Raw genomic sequence first — 17,757 nt, forward strand, 5'->3', positions numbered from 1 at the left:
AAAACGCGAAACACCGGGAATACTTTCCCGGATGTTTCCCCCCCTTCGTCGGTATCCCCTACTACCGCGATTGGGCCCACCTAGCATCGTTACTTGTCATGTCATGCATCGATATGCATTTGTTTGCATTGTATTCATTGTTTCTTCCCCCTCTTCTCTCCGGTAGACTACGAGACCGACGCTGCTGCTGCCCAGTTCGACTACGGAGTTGACGACCCCTCTCTCTTGCCAGAGCAACCAGGCAAGCCCCCCTTTGATCACCAGATATCGCCTACTCTTCTCTATACTGCTTGCATTAGAGTAGTGTAGCATGTTACTGCTTTCCGTTAATCCTATTCTGATGCATAACCTGTCATTGCTGCTACAGTCATTGATACCTTACCCGCAATCCTAAATGCTTAGTATAGGATGCTAGTGTTCCATCAGTGGCCCTACACTCTTGTCCGTCTGCCATGCTATACTACTGGGCTGTGATCACTTCGGGAGGTGATCACGGGCATATACTATATACTTTACACTGTTACACTACCTGTGATACTGTTCGGAGTTGGGGGCTGAAAGGACAGGTGGCTCCACCCCGGTAGAGGTGGGCCTGGGTTCCCGACGGCCCCCAACTGTTACTTGTGGCGGAGCGACAGGGCAGGTTGAGACCACCTAGGAGACAGGTGGGCCTGGCCCTGTTCGGCGTTCGCGGATACTTAACACGCTTAACGAGATCTTGGTATTTGATCTGAGTCGGCTACGAGCCTATACGCACTAACCATCTACGCGGGAGTAGTTATGGGTATCCCGGCGTCGTGGTATCAGCCGAAGCACTTCAGACGTCAGCGACGGAGCGGCGCGCGCCGGATTGGAACGTAAGCCTGCTCTTGTATTAAGGGGGCTAGTTCTGCTTCCGGCCGCCCTCGCAACGTGCAGGTGTGCTATGGGCGATGGGCCCAGACCCCTGTGCGCTTAGGTTTAGACCGGCGTGCTGGCCTCTCTGTTTTGCCTAGGTGGGGCTGCGACGTGTTGATCTTCCGAGGCCGGGCATGACCCAGGAAAGTGTGTCCGGCCAAATGGGATCGAGCGTGTTGGGCTATGTGGTGCACCCCTGCAGGGAAGTTAATCTATTCGAATAGCCGTGATCTTCGGTAACAGGACGACTTGGAGTTGTACCTTGACCTTATGACAACTAGAACCGGATACTTAATAAAACACACCCTTCCAAGTTCCACAGACAACCCGGTGATCGCTTTTCCGCAGGGCGACGAGGAGAGGATCGCCGGGTAGGGTTATGCTATGCGATGCTACTGGAGATGCTACTTGGAGATGCTATTTGGAGATGCTACTTGGAGATGCTACTTGGAGGACTACAATCTACTCTCTTCTATATGCTGCAAGACGGAGGCTACCAGAAGCGTAGTCTTCGACAGGATTAGCTATCCCCCTCTTGTTCTGGCATTCTGCAGTCCAGTCCACCGATATGGCCTCCTTACACATATACCCATGCATATGTAGTGTAGCTCCTTGCTTGCGAGTACTTTGGATGAGTACTCACGGTTGCTTTTCTCCCTCTTTTCCCTTTTCCCTTCTACCTGGTTGTCGCAACCAGATGCTGGAGCCCTAGAGACAGACGCCACCATCGACGACGACCCCCTTCTACACCAGAGGTGCCTACTACTACGTGCAGCCTGCTGACGACGACCATGAGTAGTTTAGGAGGATCCCAGGCAGGAGGCCTGCGCCTCTTTCGATCTGTATCCCAGTTTGTGCTAGCCATCTTATGGCAACTTGTTTAACTTATGTCTGTACTCAGATATTGTTGCTTCCGCTGACTCGTCTATGATCGAGCACTTGTATTCGAGCCCTCGAGGCCCCTGGCTTGTATTATGATGCTTGTATGACTTATTTTAATTGTAAAGTTGTGTTGTGATATCTTCCCGTGAGTCCCTGATCTTGATCGTACACATTTGCGTGCATGATTAGTGTACGATTGAATCGGGGGCGTCACAAAACAGAAGTTTAATATTGACATAAAAACAATAATACTTCAAGCACACTAACAAGGCAATTATGTCTTCTCAAAATAACATGGCCAAATAAAGTTTATCCCTACAAAATCATATAGTATGGCTATGCTCCATCTTAATCACACAAAATATTCAAATCATGCACAACCCCGATGACCAGCCAAGAAATTGTTTCATACTTTTGGTGTTCTCAAACCTTTTCAACTTTAACGCAATACATGAGCGTGAGCCATGGACATAGCACTATAGGTGTAATAGAATATGGTGGTTGTGGAGAAGACAAAAAGGAGGGAGGTAGTATCATATCAACTAGGCGTATTAATGGGCTATGGAGATACCCATCAATAAAATCAATGTGAGTGAGTAGGGATTGTCATGCAACGGATGCACTAGAGCTATAAGTTTATGAAAGCTTAAAAAACTAAGTGGGTGTGCATCCAACTTTCCTGCTCATGAAGATCTACAACAATTTGAGAAAAATTCCCACTAGCATATGAAAGTGACAACAGAGGAGACTCTCTATCATGAAGATCATGGTGCTACTTTGAAGCACAATGTGGAAAAAGGATAGTAACATTGCCCCTTCTCTCTTTCTCTCTCTTTTTTGGTTGGCCTCTTTGGCCTCCCTTTTATTTTTTCCTCACATGGGACAATGCTCTAATAATGAAGATCATCACACTTTTATTTACTTACAACTCAAGAATTACAACTCAATACTTAGAATAAAATATGACTCTATATGAATGCCTCCGGCGGTGTACTGGGATGTGCAGTGACTCAAGAGTGACATGTATGAAAGAATTATGAAAGGTGGCTTTGCCACAAATACGATGTCAACTACATGATCATGCAAAGCAATATGACAATGATGGAGCGTGTCATAATAAAACGGAACGGTGGAAGTTGCATGGCAATATATCTTGGAATGGCTATGGAAATGCCATAATAGGTAGGTATGGTGGCTGTTTTGAGGAAGGTATAAGGTAGGTGTAAGGCACCGACGAAAGTTGCGCGGTACTAGAGAGGCTAGCAATGGTGGAAGGGTGAGAGTGCGTATAATCCATGGACTCAATATTACTCATAAAGAACTCACATACTTATTGCAAAATTATATTAGTCATTGAAACAGAGTACTATGCGCATGCTCCTAGGGGGATAGATTGGTAGAAAAATACCATCGCTCGTCCCCGACCACCACTCATAAGGAAGACAATCAATAAATAAATCATGCTCCGACTTCATCACATAATGGTTCACCATACGTGCATGCTACGGGAATCACAAACCTTAACACAAGCATTTCTCAAATTCACAATTACTCACTACCATGACTCTAATATCACCATCTTTATATATCAAAACAATCATATGGAATCAAACTTCTCATAGTATTCAATGCACTTTATTCGAAAGTTTTTATTATATCCCTCTCGGATGCCTCTCATATTAGGACTAAATTCATAACCAAAGCAAATTACCATGTTGTTTAGAGACTCTCAAAATAATATAAGTGAAGCATGAGAGTTCAGTAATTTCTACAGAATAAATCCACCGCCGTGCTCTTAAAAGATATAAGTGAAGCACTAGCGCAAAATTGCCTAGCTCAAAAGATATAAGTGGAGCACATGGAGTATTCTAATAAATCACGATTCATGCGTGCCCCTCTCAAAAGGTGTGTACAACAAGGATGATTGTGGAAAACTAAAAAGGAAAGACTCAAATCATACAAGACACTCCAATCAAAACACATATCATGTGGTGAATAAAAATATAGCCTCAAGTAAAGTTACCGATAGACGAAGACGAAAGAGGGGATGCATCCGAGGCATCCCCAAGCTTAGGCTCTTGGTTGTCCTTGAATATTACCTTGGGGTTGCCTTGGGCATCCCCAAGCTTAGGCTCTTGCCACTCCTTATTCCATAGTCCATCAAATCTTTACCCAAAACTTGAAACCTTCACAACACAAAACTCAACAGAAAACTCATGAGATCCGTTAGTATAAGAAAATGAAATCACCACTTTTGGTACTATTGTGAACTCATTCTTTATTTATATTGGTGTCATATCTACTGTATTCCAACTTATCCATGGTTCATACCCCCCGATACTACCCATAGATTCATCAAAATAAGCAAACAACACATAGAAAACAGAATTTGTCAAAAACAGAACAGTCTCTAGTAATCTGTAACTCCCGAATACTTATGTAACTCCAAAAATTCTGAAAAATTAGGACAACCAGGTAAATTTGTATACTAATCTTATGCAAGAAGAATCAGTATTTTATCACGCTTCTGTTAAAAATGAGAATTGTTTTCCTGAGCTCGAAAGTTTCTGTTTTTCAGCAAGATCAAATCAACTATCATTGTAAGCGATGCCAAAGGTCTTACTTGGCACAAACACTAATTAAAACACAAAAACACATCTAACCAGAGTCTATATGAATTATTTATTGCAAAACAGAACCAAAAAACAAAGAACAAAAACAAAATTGGGTTGCCTCCCAACAAGCGCTATTGTTTAACGCCCTTAGCTAGGCCAAAAACAAAAATAGATCTAGGTATTGTCATCTTTGGTATGCAATCCATAAGTACATGTAATAATAGATTCATATGAAAACTTAATTTTATTTCTAGGAAAGTGTTCCATGCCCTTCCCTAACGAAAATTGAAATCTAATGTTTCCTTCTTTCATATCAATAATTGCACCAATCGTTCTAAGGAAAGGTCTACCAAGAATAATAGGACATGTTGGATTGCAATCTATATCAAGAACAATGAAATATATGGGCACATAATTCCTCTTTGCAACAATAAGAACATCATTAATCCTTCCCATAGGTTTCTTAATAGTGGAATCCTCAAGATGCAAATTTAAAGAACAATCATCAAATTCACGGAAACCTAACACATCACATAAAGTTTTTGGAATCGTGGAAACGCTAGCACCCAAATCACACAAAGCATGGCACTAATAATCTCTAATCTTAATCTTAATAGTAGGTTCCCAATCATCATAAAGTTTTCTAGGGACAGGAACTTCCAATTCAAGCTTTTCTTCAAAAGATTGCATCATAGTATCAATGATATGTTTAGTAAAAGCTTAGTTTTGATTATAAGCATGAGGAGAGTTCAACATGGATTGCAACAATGAAATACAATCTATTAAGAAACAATTATCATAATTAAAATCCTTGAAATGCAAAAGATTGGGTTCATTGTTACTTAAAGTTTTGACCTCTCCAATCCCACTTTTATCAATTTTTGCATCAAGATCTAAAAACTCCGAACCATTGGAAGGCCTTTAACTAAAGTTGACTAATCTCTAGTCCCATCTTTATCAAGATTTATATTGGAAAACAAATATTCAATAGGAGTCACATCAATTAGTTTAAGATCTTCATCATTATTTTCACAAAAACTAGAAGAAAACAATTTTACAAACCAATCTCGTTTAGCACGCATCTTAGCGACTCTTTCTTTGCACTCATCAATGGAGATTCTCATAGCCTTTAGATATTCATTGATATCATTCTTGGGTGGAATAGATCTAATCTTCAAAGAATCAACATCAAGAGAAATTCTATCCACATTCCTAGCCAAATCATCAACCGTAAGCAATTTTTCTTCAACCAAAGCATTAAAATTCTTTTGCGAACTCATAAATTCTTTAACACTATTATCAAAATCAGAAGGCATCTTATTATAATTTCCATAAGATTTTTTGTAGGAATTACAATAATTATTAGAGGAATTTACTAGGAAACAACCTAGGATTAAAATTACCTCTATACGCGTTATTACCAAAATTGTTCCTACCAACAAAATTCACATCCATAGATTCATTATTATTTTCAACAAAAGTAGACAAAGGCATATCATTAGGATCAATAGAAGCACTCTTGCTGGAAAATAATTTCATAAGTTCATCCATCTTTTCAGTCAAAACATCAATCTCTTTAATCGCATGCAGTTTTTTACTAGTGGAAGATCTTTCAGTATGTCACTGAGAATAATTAACCGAAATATTATCTAGGAGTTTAGTAGCGTCTCCTAGAGTAATTTCCATAAAAGTACCTCCTGCGGGCAAATCTAAAATATTTCTAGAAGAAAAATTCAATCCAGCATAATTTTTTGTATAATCATCGTCCACAAATTTAAAACCATGAGTAGGGCAATTTCATATGATCAATTTCATCCTCTCCCAAGATTGTGAAATATGTTCATGATCAAGTTGCTTAAAATTCATAATATAGTTCCTAAGGGAGATGATCTTAGCGGGAGGAGAACACTATTTTTAGGCAAAGATGAAAACCAAGTTTTAGCACGATCTCGAAGTGAAAACGGAAATTGCTTCAATTTAACAATATCATTGTCCACATCTTTCTTCTTTTGCATATTACACAACTCAATGAAATTATTCAGATGGGATGCGACATCTTTAGTAGAAGGCCAGAAAATTGATCTTTCATAACAAAATTCAGCAAAGCGGCATTAATTTCAAAAGATTGCGCACTAGTGGCGGGAGCAATCGGAGTACTAATAAAATCATTGTTATTAGTGTTGGAAAAGTCATACAATTTGGTATTCTCTTGAGCCATCATGACAAAGCAAGCAATCCAACACACGAGCACACAAAATGAAAATGAATAAGACGAACGGAAGAGGGGCGAAGAAAAAGGCAAATCTTTTCGAAAATCGTTTTAGAAGTGGGGGAGAGGAAAATGAGAGGAAAATGGCGAATAATGTAATGCAAGAGATCAGAGTTTTATGATGGGTACTTAGTATGTCTTGACTTGGCGTAGATCTCCCCGTTTAAGAATTTCTTCCTGCTACTTCTTGAGCTTGCGTTGGTTTTTCCGTTGAAGAGGAAATGGTGATGCAGCAAAGTAGAGATAATTATTTCCCTTAGTTAGAGAACCAAGGTATCAATCTAGTAGGAGACAATGCACAAATCACCAATACTTGCACAGACAATCTAACAACTTGCACCCAACGCGATAAAGGGGTTGTCAATCCCTTCACGGTCACTTGCAGAAGTGAGATCTGATAGAGAGAGATAAAACTAAACAAAAGATAAAGTAAATATTTTTGGGTTTTTGGATTTACAGACCGGGAAGTAAAAGATTGCAAAATAGTAGATCAGAAACTAATATGATGGAAAATAATAGATCGGAAACTTATATGATGGAAAATAGACCCGAGGTTCATAGGTTTCACCAGAGGCTTCTCTCAAGATAGAAAATAGTACGGTGGGTGAACAAATTACTGTTGAGCAATTGATAGAAAAGCGCAAAGTTATGACGATATCTAAGGCAATGATTATGAAATATAGGCATCACGTCCGTGTCAAGTAGACCGACTCCTACCTGCATCTACTACTATTACTCCACACATCGACCGACTCCTTCATGCATCTATAGTATTAAGTTCATGAAGAACAGAGTAACACATTAAGTAAGATGACATGATGTAGAGGAATAAACTCAAGCAATATGATGTAAACCCCATCTTTTTATCCTCGATGGCAACAATACAATACATGCCTTGATGCCCCTACTGTCACTGGGAAAGGATACCGCAAGATTGAACCCAAAGCTAAGCACTTCTCCCATAGCAAGAAAAAAAAATCTAGTTGGCCAAACTAAACCGATAGTTCGAAGCGAATTGCAAAGATATCAAATCATGCATATAAGAATTCAGAGAAGATTCAAAGAATATTCATAGATAAGCTGATCATAAATCCACAATTCATCGGATCTCGAGAAACACACCGCAAAAGAAGATTACTTCGGATAGATCTCTAAGAACATCGAGGAGAACATGGTATTGAGAATCAAAGAGAGAGAAGAAGCCATCTAGCTACTATCTATGGACCCGTAGGTCTGAGGTAAACTACTCACGCTTCATCGGAAGGGAAATGGAGTTGATGTAGATGCCCTCCATGATCCAATCCCCATCCGCCAGGATGCTGGAAAAGGCCCCAAGATGGGATCTCACGGGAACGTAAGATTGCGGCAATGGAAAAGTGCTTTCATGGATGTTTCTGGTTGTTTGGGAATATATGTCAATATATAGGAGGAAGATATAGGTCAGGGGGTCTCTGAGCGGCCCACAAGGTTGGGGGGCATGCCCTCCACCCTTGTGGCCGCCTTGTGTCTCTTCTGACTTCACTCCAAGTCTCCTCGGTGTCTTCTGGTCCGAGAAAAATCATGGCGAAGGTTTTATTCAGTTTGGTATTCCTTTTCTGCGAAGCTCCAAAACAAGGGTAAAAAAGAAATTGGCACTAGGCTCTAGGTTAATAATTTAGTCCCAAAAATAATTTAAAATAGCATATTAATGCATATAAAACATCCAAAACAGATATATAATAGCATGGAACGATCAAAATTATAGATACGTTGGAGAGGTATCAGCCCCCGGGTCTATTTTCCATCATATTTATTTTAGATCTACTATTTTGCAATCTTTTATTTTCAGATCTATAAACCAAAAAACACAAAATATTTAGTTATCTTTTATTTAATTTTATCTATCTCTATCAGATCTCACCTTTGCAAGTGACTGTGAAGGGATTGACAACGCCTTTATCGCGTTGGGTGCAAGTGTTTGATTGTTTGTGTAGGTGCATCTATTGGGGACTTGCGAATTTCTCATACTGGATTGATACCTTGGTTCTTAACTGAGGGAAATACTTATTCTACTGTGCTGCATCACCCTTTCCTCTTCAAGGGAAAAACCAACGCAAGCTCAAGAAGTAGCACAATGGAAGGGTCATCTTGGTGGTTCATAAGTAGGTGATATCGGTGGGACTGAAATGAAGATTTAGGTTTTGGACAAATGTGTTTTGAGAAAGTGATTGAGGGTTTTTGGAGCAATATCACCAAGCACTTGAGAAACAACCTCATCAACAATACCTCATCCCCTTTTAATAGTATTGGCTTTCCTATGGGACTCAATGTGATGTTGGATCACTAAACTAAAAATGTAGAGTCTTGGAGTAGCCAATTCTTGTCCTTGACATTTTGAGGGGTCCATGTCCATTAGTCCTTGCCATGCCAACCATTGATCTTTACTGAAATCTATCATCAATGTTCATTAGATCAGTGACATTTATGTTGTATTAATTACCCAAACCACCCGGGGATTAGTTGCGCTTCCAATCTCCCCCTTTTTTGTAATTGATGAGAACATATAGATCAAAGCTTTGACAAATGATATAATGAATGAAATGCATCGTCGCTTTGAGAGGTATGTGATAAGCAAGAGCTCCCCTAAATTTGTGCATTACTAAAAATTTGCATTTGAATGCAAATGCACAATCGATTAGGATCATGGGTTACTCCACTACAAAAAAATACACTTCCGTGATGATACGTGTTTGTCACAGTAGGTCACTTTTTCTGTCATGCATGTACATCCATGACGATTTTATGACAGAATCAAGATAGTCATGCATGTGTTGTCGTAGAAGTGTTCCATCACAATACCAAAATTATCATCACGGAAGTGTCCACTTCCATGACGATAAATCGCGCGTCACAGAAGTGCTTTTGTCAAGGGTGACCAACACGTGGCATCCACCGTAACGGGTCCCCGTTAAGATACCGGGTTCCGGTTTGGATCCGATAACCCGTTAACAGCCCGGACCAATGGGGATTTTCCACGTGTAAAATTCTCATTGGCCGGAGGAAACACATGTTGGCTCATCGTTGGGACATATGTCATCCACTCACTGGACTGGAGGCGCCTATGATAGGTCAACATGTGGCACGGCCCAACAGTGGCCCATTCCGGTGAAAAAGGTTGGCCTACTAAAAATCAGCAGGCCGACCCATGTAAGGCCTACTTGTGTCAGGTCCATTTAAGCCCACGGCCCATATGAGATGTTCCAATTTGGCCTTGTCAACGGCCTGTTAACGATTTGACAGCATTGCAGCCCATCGTCAGTTCGAGCCCGTTAACAGCCCGCTATTTATTTGGGCTCAATATCGGCCCGATGTGGTTTCGGCCTGTTAACGGCCCATTCAAGGGATGGGCTAATTTTCAGGATGCACATCTTTTGGCCTCTTAGCGACCCATTCAAGTGTTGGGCCAATTTCCGGCCTAGTGTGTCTTTCAGCCCGTTGACGACCCATAAATGAGTTGGGACAATTGCAGTCGGACCTGAGTTTTGGCCTTTTAACAGCCCATGCTCTTCATGGTCCAATACCAGCTCAGTTTCTCTTTCGGCCTGCTAAAGGCCCACAACACAGTTGGGCCATATACAGTACGACCTGACTTTCGGCCTCTTAGCGGCCCATGCTCTTCATGGTCCAGTATGAGCCTGTTGTCTCTTTCGGCCTGCTAAAGGCCCACAGTATAGTTGGGCCATATGTAGCCCGACCTTAGTATCAACCTGTTAACGAGCCATGAAATCAAAAGGGCCCACCTGTTGCCCGCTTTGATGCCGGCCTATGAACGACCCGGGAGGTAACATGGCCGACCATTAACTTTCGGCCTTGTAATGGCCCATTAATAATATGGTCCCACTAAAGTTCAAACATGTCTGTAGGCTCAATTAGATAATTTGAGCCCATTACGACGAGTAATTATGCACAGGACCAAAACCGATCAATCAAAGGCCTATGAGAATTTTGGCCCCTACGAGCCCATTAGGGAAGCTCATTAAGGCTAGTGGGCTGCTTCCTTCATATAGGGCCCATGACTGTTCGTGCTAACTAATAATTTCACTGCCTTTTTAGCTTCCTAGCGACCATTTAGTTGGAACGCGAGGCTCACTAAGCAAAGGTATGGCATACAGGGAAAAACATTGCACATGCAACATATATTATAGGAAATTACATCCACTGGGCGATCAAAGATTGATGGTAGTGCAAATAAATGAACAGAACCTAATGATCTACAACGTCACAATCTGCAACCTCAGCACGGATGATGCCCATAAGCATGTGGGCAAGTTCTTGCTGCTTTGCTACACCGTCTCTAAAAACATTCACTAGTTGTTGTTGCGCATGAATGTGCACCTCTAATTCCTCCACCATTTTCATCATTGCTTCAGCAAGTAATTGGTTCACAAACATACATTTTTTTCATTGCATTCGAGATAGAGGAAACTGAACAGATTCAGATGGCGATTTTGTCAGGCTTGTATTATTGATACTGGAGAGTGTCCTGAACACTGCATCATATCATAAATTAGGAGGGGAACCGAACAGATTAATCAAGAGTTATTGCCATATTACCTGGCCTAGATTTATTGGAAAGAAACAATGGGGTTGCCTTGTTGTTTTCAGAGTTTGTCTTCTTATCTTCAGCAGCCTACACCAAATTAACACACTAGCATTGCTATCATTGGCCAGGTCATATAATAGGAAAGCAACATTGATGCAACGAACATTTGGGCAACCAGACCACACCAGCCTACACCAAATTAACACAATATGGCACAACTATCATCAGCTAGGTAAGGTAATACAAAAGCAACATTGACACAATGAATGAATGGGCAACCAGAGCAGCACTACAATTCAGTAATGTGCATGATATGAGGTAGTACACTCATGCAGCTCAGTATGCAAAACTACCAGGCAGTTTTCCTTACAAAAATCAACATTGTCGCCTATACATTTTGCTACAACTAAATGTAGACCAGATAAAGGTTGGATTCACGCCGATTAACAAAATACATGCTGATGTAAAAATATAGTGATATACAACAGGTACTTACATTAGCATTGGAGCACAGAGAATTCCCGCAAGATACTTTCCTCGAATACGATCCCGGTGCAGAAATCTTCTATTGTTTAGCCTTATTTTCTAAAAGAGAGAGGGGTAAGAAACATGTAGAAAATATGATCAGAATGCTATAAAATTTCATGATGCAAGGATACGCACATGCTTCTTAGAATGGAGTTGACATATTTTTGCTGGACTGGAGTGGACTAGTTCTTTGGCCACCGGAATCTGCTTATTATCAGTAGGAGTTGGGTTTCTCTATGCTGGAGCAGTATCAATGAAAACTGGAGTTGGTTTACTATCTCCTGGTGTTTGGATCTTTTGCAAAGACCTGGTTTGTAACCCTTCAGATTCTAACATAGCCGTCTTCCCCTTGCATGCCTTATATAGAAGAATGGCGCTTCAATTATAAAACATGCTATAGCAGAGTGGAATAGGTACTGAATAATAGAAAGGCACGACATATTGACATGTATTCCCCCCATCCGGAAATAAATGGATGGGTCTAGGCGTATTTCAGTTCTAGATACATCCATTTTTATCCATTTCTGCGACATGTAATCTGAACGGAGGGAGTATGATGTAAGAGCTAGGGATACGATAGGACAACATTGTAAATAAAAAACACTACTTGAATGTAAAACCGTATGCTAGCGGAATACATACAGAAAAACACTAAGGCAACATATGCGTGTATGATTGGGAAACTAAGATGGCATTGCAATAGACCACTAGAACAACACTTCAATGTAAAAAAAGAACATGTTATGGTAGGCAGATGAAGTAAATACTGATGAATAACAATGCATAAGATATTCAGAAGCATGATGTCCAAACTAAGCAGATGGCATTGCGATAGAGTAGAATGACAGTGCTTGAATTTGAAAACATGTTATCATGAATGGAATAGGTACTGAAAAACAGGAAGGCATGCCATATTTTTATATGCATGATCAGCATGCTAAGCACAAGGCATTCCAACAGAGTAGATGCACTCCAGGACATTATATGCATGATGTACCCATATCACGGGCCAAGTTAGAGCAAGGACCTTGTGGGGGTGAATAGGATTCATCATCTTTCTGCAAGTCTTGTGAAGAACTGCCTTTACATGTTCCATCATATTGAGTATCATTAACGTCAAGTTTGTTGGCCGTTACATTGCTCCGTGAGGTTCTTGTGGATAAATTAGTGTGTGCAATTATATTTGACATGCATGGAAGACAACTAGTAGTTAGATTTATGTAATGAGTGCCTGCAGGAGACGACATAAATAGTAGGAATGGGGTTAACTAGCAGCAACAGGTCTCAAAAACTAAAGGGAGAACATAGATGAAAGCTACAGAATATGTATCGTTCATACTCGAGATTAACTAGTGGCACACAAAAGTATTAAAGAACAACATAGGTAATACTAGAAGTGGTATAATACTATAATCACCAGCCTGTGGGATAGCATTGGCTGATGTCACGCCCAATATGCGACCCTATCCTAAAGGAACTCGAAGGTCCCACTAAGGATAGAAGCGCATATTGGAGACGCTTTTGCAAGGTGGATATCATTACATCGTACCATTACATAATAGTTGGGGAAACCTGCACGAGGCATACAATGCCCCACGAATACAACAACATCATACGCAAGAGCATCATCCGACTATGGATGAACACAAACAGAAACTCAAACGACATCCACCCTGCTAGCTCAGGCTGCCAACCAGGAACCTATCCCCTGATCGAAGAAGAAGCAGAAGAAGAACTCCAAAACAAGAAAGCATCGCTCTCGCGTCAAGATCATCGCATAACCTGTACCTGCAACTGTTGTTGTAGTAATCTGTGAGCCACGAGGACTCAGCAATCCCATTACCATGGGTATCAAGACTAGCAAAGCTTAAAGGGGTAAGGAAGGGGTAAAGTGGTGAGATTGCAGCAGCGACTAAGCATATATGGTGGCTAACATACACAAATAAGAGTGAGAAGAGAAGCAAACGAAATGGTCGTGAAGATAGCAATGATCAAGAGGTGATCCTGAACTCCTACTCACGTCAAACATAACCCAAAACCGTGTTCACTTCCCGGACTCCGCCGAAAAGAGACCATCATGGCTACACACATGGTTGATGCGTTTTAAGTCGAATCTGGTGTCAAGTTATCTACAACCGGACGTTAAAAAAATCCCATCTGCCACATAACCACGGGCACGACTCTCGAAAGTTTATACCCTGCAGGGGTGTCCCAACTTAGCCCATCACAAGCTCTCACGGTCAACGAAGGATATTCCTTCTCCCCGGAAGACCCGATCAGTCTCGGAATCCCGGTTTACAAGACATTTCGACAATGGTAAAACAAGACCAGCAAAGCCGCTCGAATGTGCCGACAAATCCTGATAGGAGCTGCACATATCTCATTCTCAGGGCACACCGGATTGTCCAAACTTCCGATAGGCCAGCTCAGAGTTGCCCCTGGTGGCCACCGGCGGCTGACAGGTTGGACCAACACTCAGAGGAGCACTGGCCCGGGGGGTAAATAAAGATGACCCTTGGGATCCGGAAACCCAAGGGAAAAAGGCATAGGTAGGCAAATGGTAAAACCAAGGTTGGGCCTTGCTGGAGGAGTTTTATTCAAAGCGAACTGTCAAGGGGGTCCCATAAATCACCCAACCGCGTAAGGAACACAAAATCAAGGAACATAACACCGGTATGACGGAAACTAGGGCGGCAAGAGGGGAACAAAACACCAGGCATAAGGCCGAGCCTTCCACCCTTTACCAAGTATATAGATGTATTAATTAAATAAGAGATATTGTGATATTCCAACATAAACCTGTCCATCATGGAGCAATCTTCAACTTCACCTACAACTAACAACGCTATAAGAGGGTCTGAGCAAAAGTGGTAACATAGCCAAGCAACTGTTTGCTAGGAAGGGTGAAAAAGTTTAGAGGCTGACACGGCAATTTGGGGAGGCTTGGTCAACAAGAGATAGGTAGTGCGGCAAAGCGATAGAATGAAGCAACTAGCATAGCAATGATAGTAATGAGATCCAAGGTGACGGTCATCTTGCCTGAAATCCCGCAAGGAAGAAGAACGAGTCCATGAAGAAGATGAAGCCACGAAGACGAACCAAGCATAGACGAAGGAATCCTCACGATCGCAACGAAACAGGAACTAACGAGAAAGAGCACATCTGGAAAGAAGCAAAAACCACGGTAAACACACAACACATAGGCATGACAAGATGCACAACCAAGCATGATGCATGAAAAAGGCTAGATGAGGCTACTCATGGCAAGAGATGATGCATACAAGAGCAACATATCAAAGCAAGTTTAAATAAGGCGGGAAACAACATATAACAATTCCGGTAAGTCCTCATTATATTTGTCCCATTATATTTGGTAGACCCTTCTTGAATACTGTCAATGCTAAGATAGATTGCGAAAAGGATATTGTTACTGTGGTTTAGGGGATATGTCTCATAATTTTAATTTTGCTAAATCCCGTAGACAACCCCATGATAAAGAATTGCCTAGTAAAGATGACATTATTGGTCTTGCTTCTATTGTCGTGCCTCCTAAAGATCCTTTAGAACAATATTTGCTAGACCATGAAAATGATATGTTCATGAATGAAAGAAGGGAAATAGATGAAGTATTCTTTAAGCAGGGACCTATATTGAAGCACAACTTTCTTGTTGAAATCCTAGGGGATCCTCCTCCACCCAAGGGTGATCCTGTGTTTGAGCTTAAACCATTATCTGATACTCTTAAATATGCTTATCTTGATGAAAAGAAGATATATCATGTTATTATTAGTGCTAGCCTTTCAGAGCAGGAAGAAGAAAATTATTGAGAACTCTGAAGAAGCACCATGCTGCTATTGGATATACTCTTGATGATCTTAAGGGCATTAGTCCCACTCTATGTTAGCACAAAATAAAATTGGTGAAAGACGCTAAACCAGTTGTTGATCATCGATGATGGTTAAATCCTAAGATGAAAGAAGTGGTAAGAAATGAAATACTAAAGCTTCTGGAGGCAGGTATAATTTATCTTGTTGCTGATAGTCAGTGGGTAAGTCATGTCCATTGTGTCCCTAAGAAGGGAGGTATTACTGTTGTTCCTAATGATAAAGATGAATTGATCCCACAAAGAATTGTTACACATTATAGAATGGTAATTGATTTCTGTAAATTAAATAAAGCTATTAGAAAAGATCATTGCCCTCTACCTTTTATTGATCAAATTCTAGAAATATTATCCAAACATACACATTTTTGCTTTCTAGATGGTTATTCTGGTTTCTCTTAGATACCTGTGTCAAAAGAGGATCAGGATAAGACCACTTTTACTTGTTCTTTCCGTACCTTTGCTTATAGACGTTTGCCTTTTGGTTTATGTAATGCACCTGCTACCTTTCAAAGATGTATGACTGCTATATTCTCTAACTTTTGTGAAAAGATTGTTGAGCTTTTCATGGATGATTTCTTCGTGTATGGAACTTCTTTAGATGATTGCTTAAGCAACCTTGATCGAGTCTTGCAGAGATGTGAAGAAACTAATATTGTCTTGAATTGGGAGAAGTGCCACTTTATGGTTTATGAAGGTATTTTCTTGGGGCATAAGATTTATGAAAGAGGTATTGAAGTTGATAAAGCTAAAGTTGATGCTATTGAAAAGATGTCGTGTCCTAAGGACATCAAAGGTATAAGAAGTTTCCTTGGTCATTCCGGTTTTTATTGGAAGTTCATTAAAGACTTCTCAAAAATTTCTAGGCCTCTGACTAATCTCTTACAAAAAGATGTTCCTTTTGTTTTTGATGATGATTGTGTAGAAGCATTTGAAATACTTAAGAAAGCCTTGATTTCTGCACCTATTGTTCAGCCTCTTGATTTGAATTTAATTACCCTTTGAAATCATGTGTGATGCTAGCGATTATGCTGTTGGTGTTATTCTAGGACAAAGAGTTGATAAGAAATTAAATGTTATCCAATATGCAAGTAAAATTCTAGACAGTGCCTAGAGAAATTATGCTACAACCAAGAAAGAATTTTTAGCAGTTGTATTTGCTTGTGATAAGTTCAGACATTATATTGTTGATTCCAAAGTAAATGTTCACACTGATCATGCTGCTATTAAATACTTATGGAAAAGAAAGATGCTAAACCTAGACTTATTAGATGGGTTCTCTTGCTACAAGAATTTTATTTGCATATTATTGACAGAAAGGGAGCCGAGAACCCTGTTGCAGACAACTTGTCTAGGTTAGAAAATATTCTTGACGACCCACTACCTATTGATGATATCTTCCCTGATGAACAATTAGCTGTCATAAATGCTTCTCGTACTACTCCATGGTATGATGATTATGCTAATTATATTGTTGCTAAATTTATACCACATAGTTTCACATACCAGCAAAAGAAAAAGTTTTTCTATGATTTAAGACATTACTTTTGGGATGACCCACACCTTTATAAAGAAGTAGTAGATGGTGTTATTAGACATTGTGTAGTTGAGCATTAACAGGAATAGATCCTACACAAGTGTCACTCCGAGGCATATGGAGGACACCACGTTGGAGATAGAACTGCACATAAGGTATTGCAATCCGATTTTTATTGGCCTACTCTCTTCAAAGATGCCCGTAAGTTTGTCTTGTCTTGTGATGAATGTCAAAGAATTGGTAATATTAGTAGACGTCAAGAAATGCCTATGAACTATTCACTTGTTATTGAACCATTTGATGTTTGGGGCTTTGATTATATGGGACCGTTTCCTTCCTCTAATGGGTATACACATATTTTAGTTGTTGTTGATTACATTACTAAGTGGGTAGAAGTTATTCCAACTAGTAGTGTTGATCATAACACCTCTATTAAGATGCTTAAAGAAGTTATTTTTCCGAGGTTTAGAGTCCCTAGATACTTAATGATTGATGGTGGTTCACATTTTATTCATGGTGCTTTTCGTAAAATGCTTGCTAAGTATGATATTAATCATATAATTG

This window comes from Triticum aestivum, chromosome 3B (assembly GCF_018294505.1).
Source record: "Triticum aestivum cultivar Chinese Spring chromosome 3B, IWGSC CS RefSeq v2.1, whole genome shotgun sequence".
Classification (NCBI taxonomy): Eukaryota; Viridiplantae; Streptophyta; class Magnoliopsida; order Poales; family Poaceae; genus Triticum; species Triticum aestivum.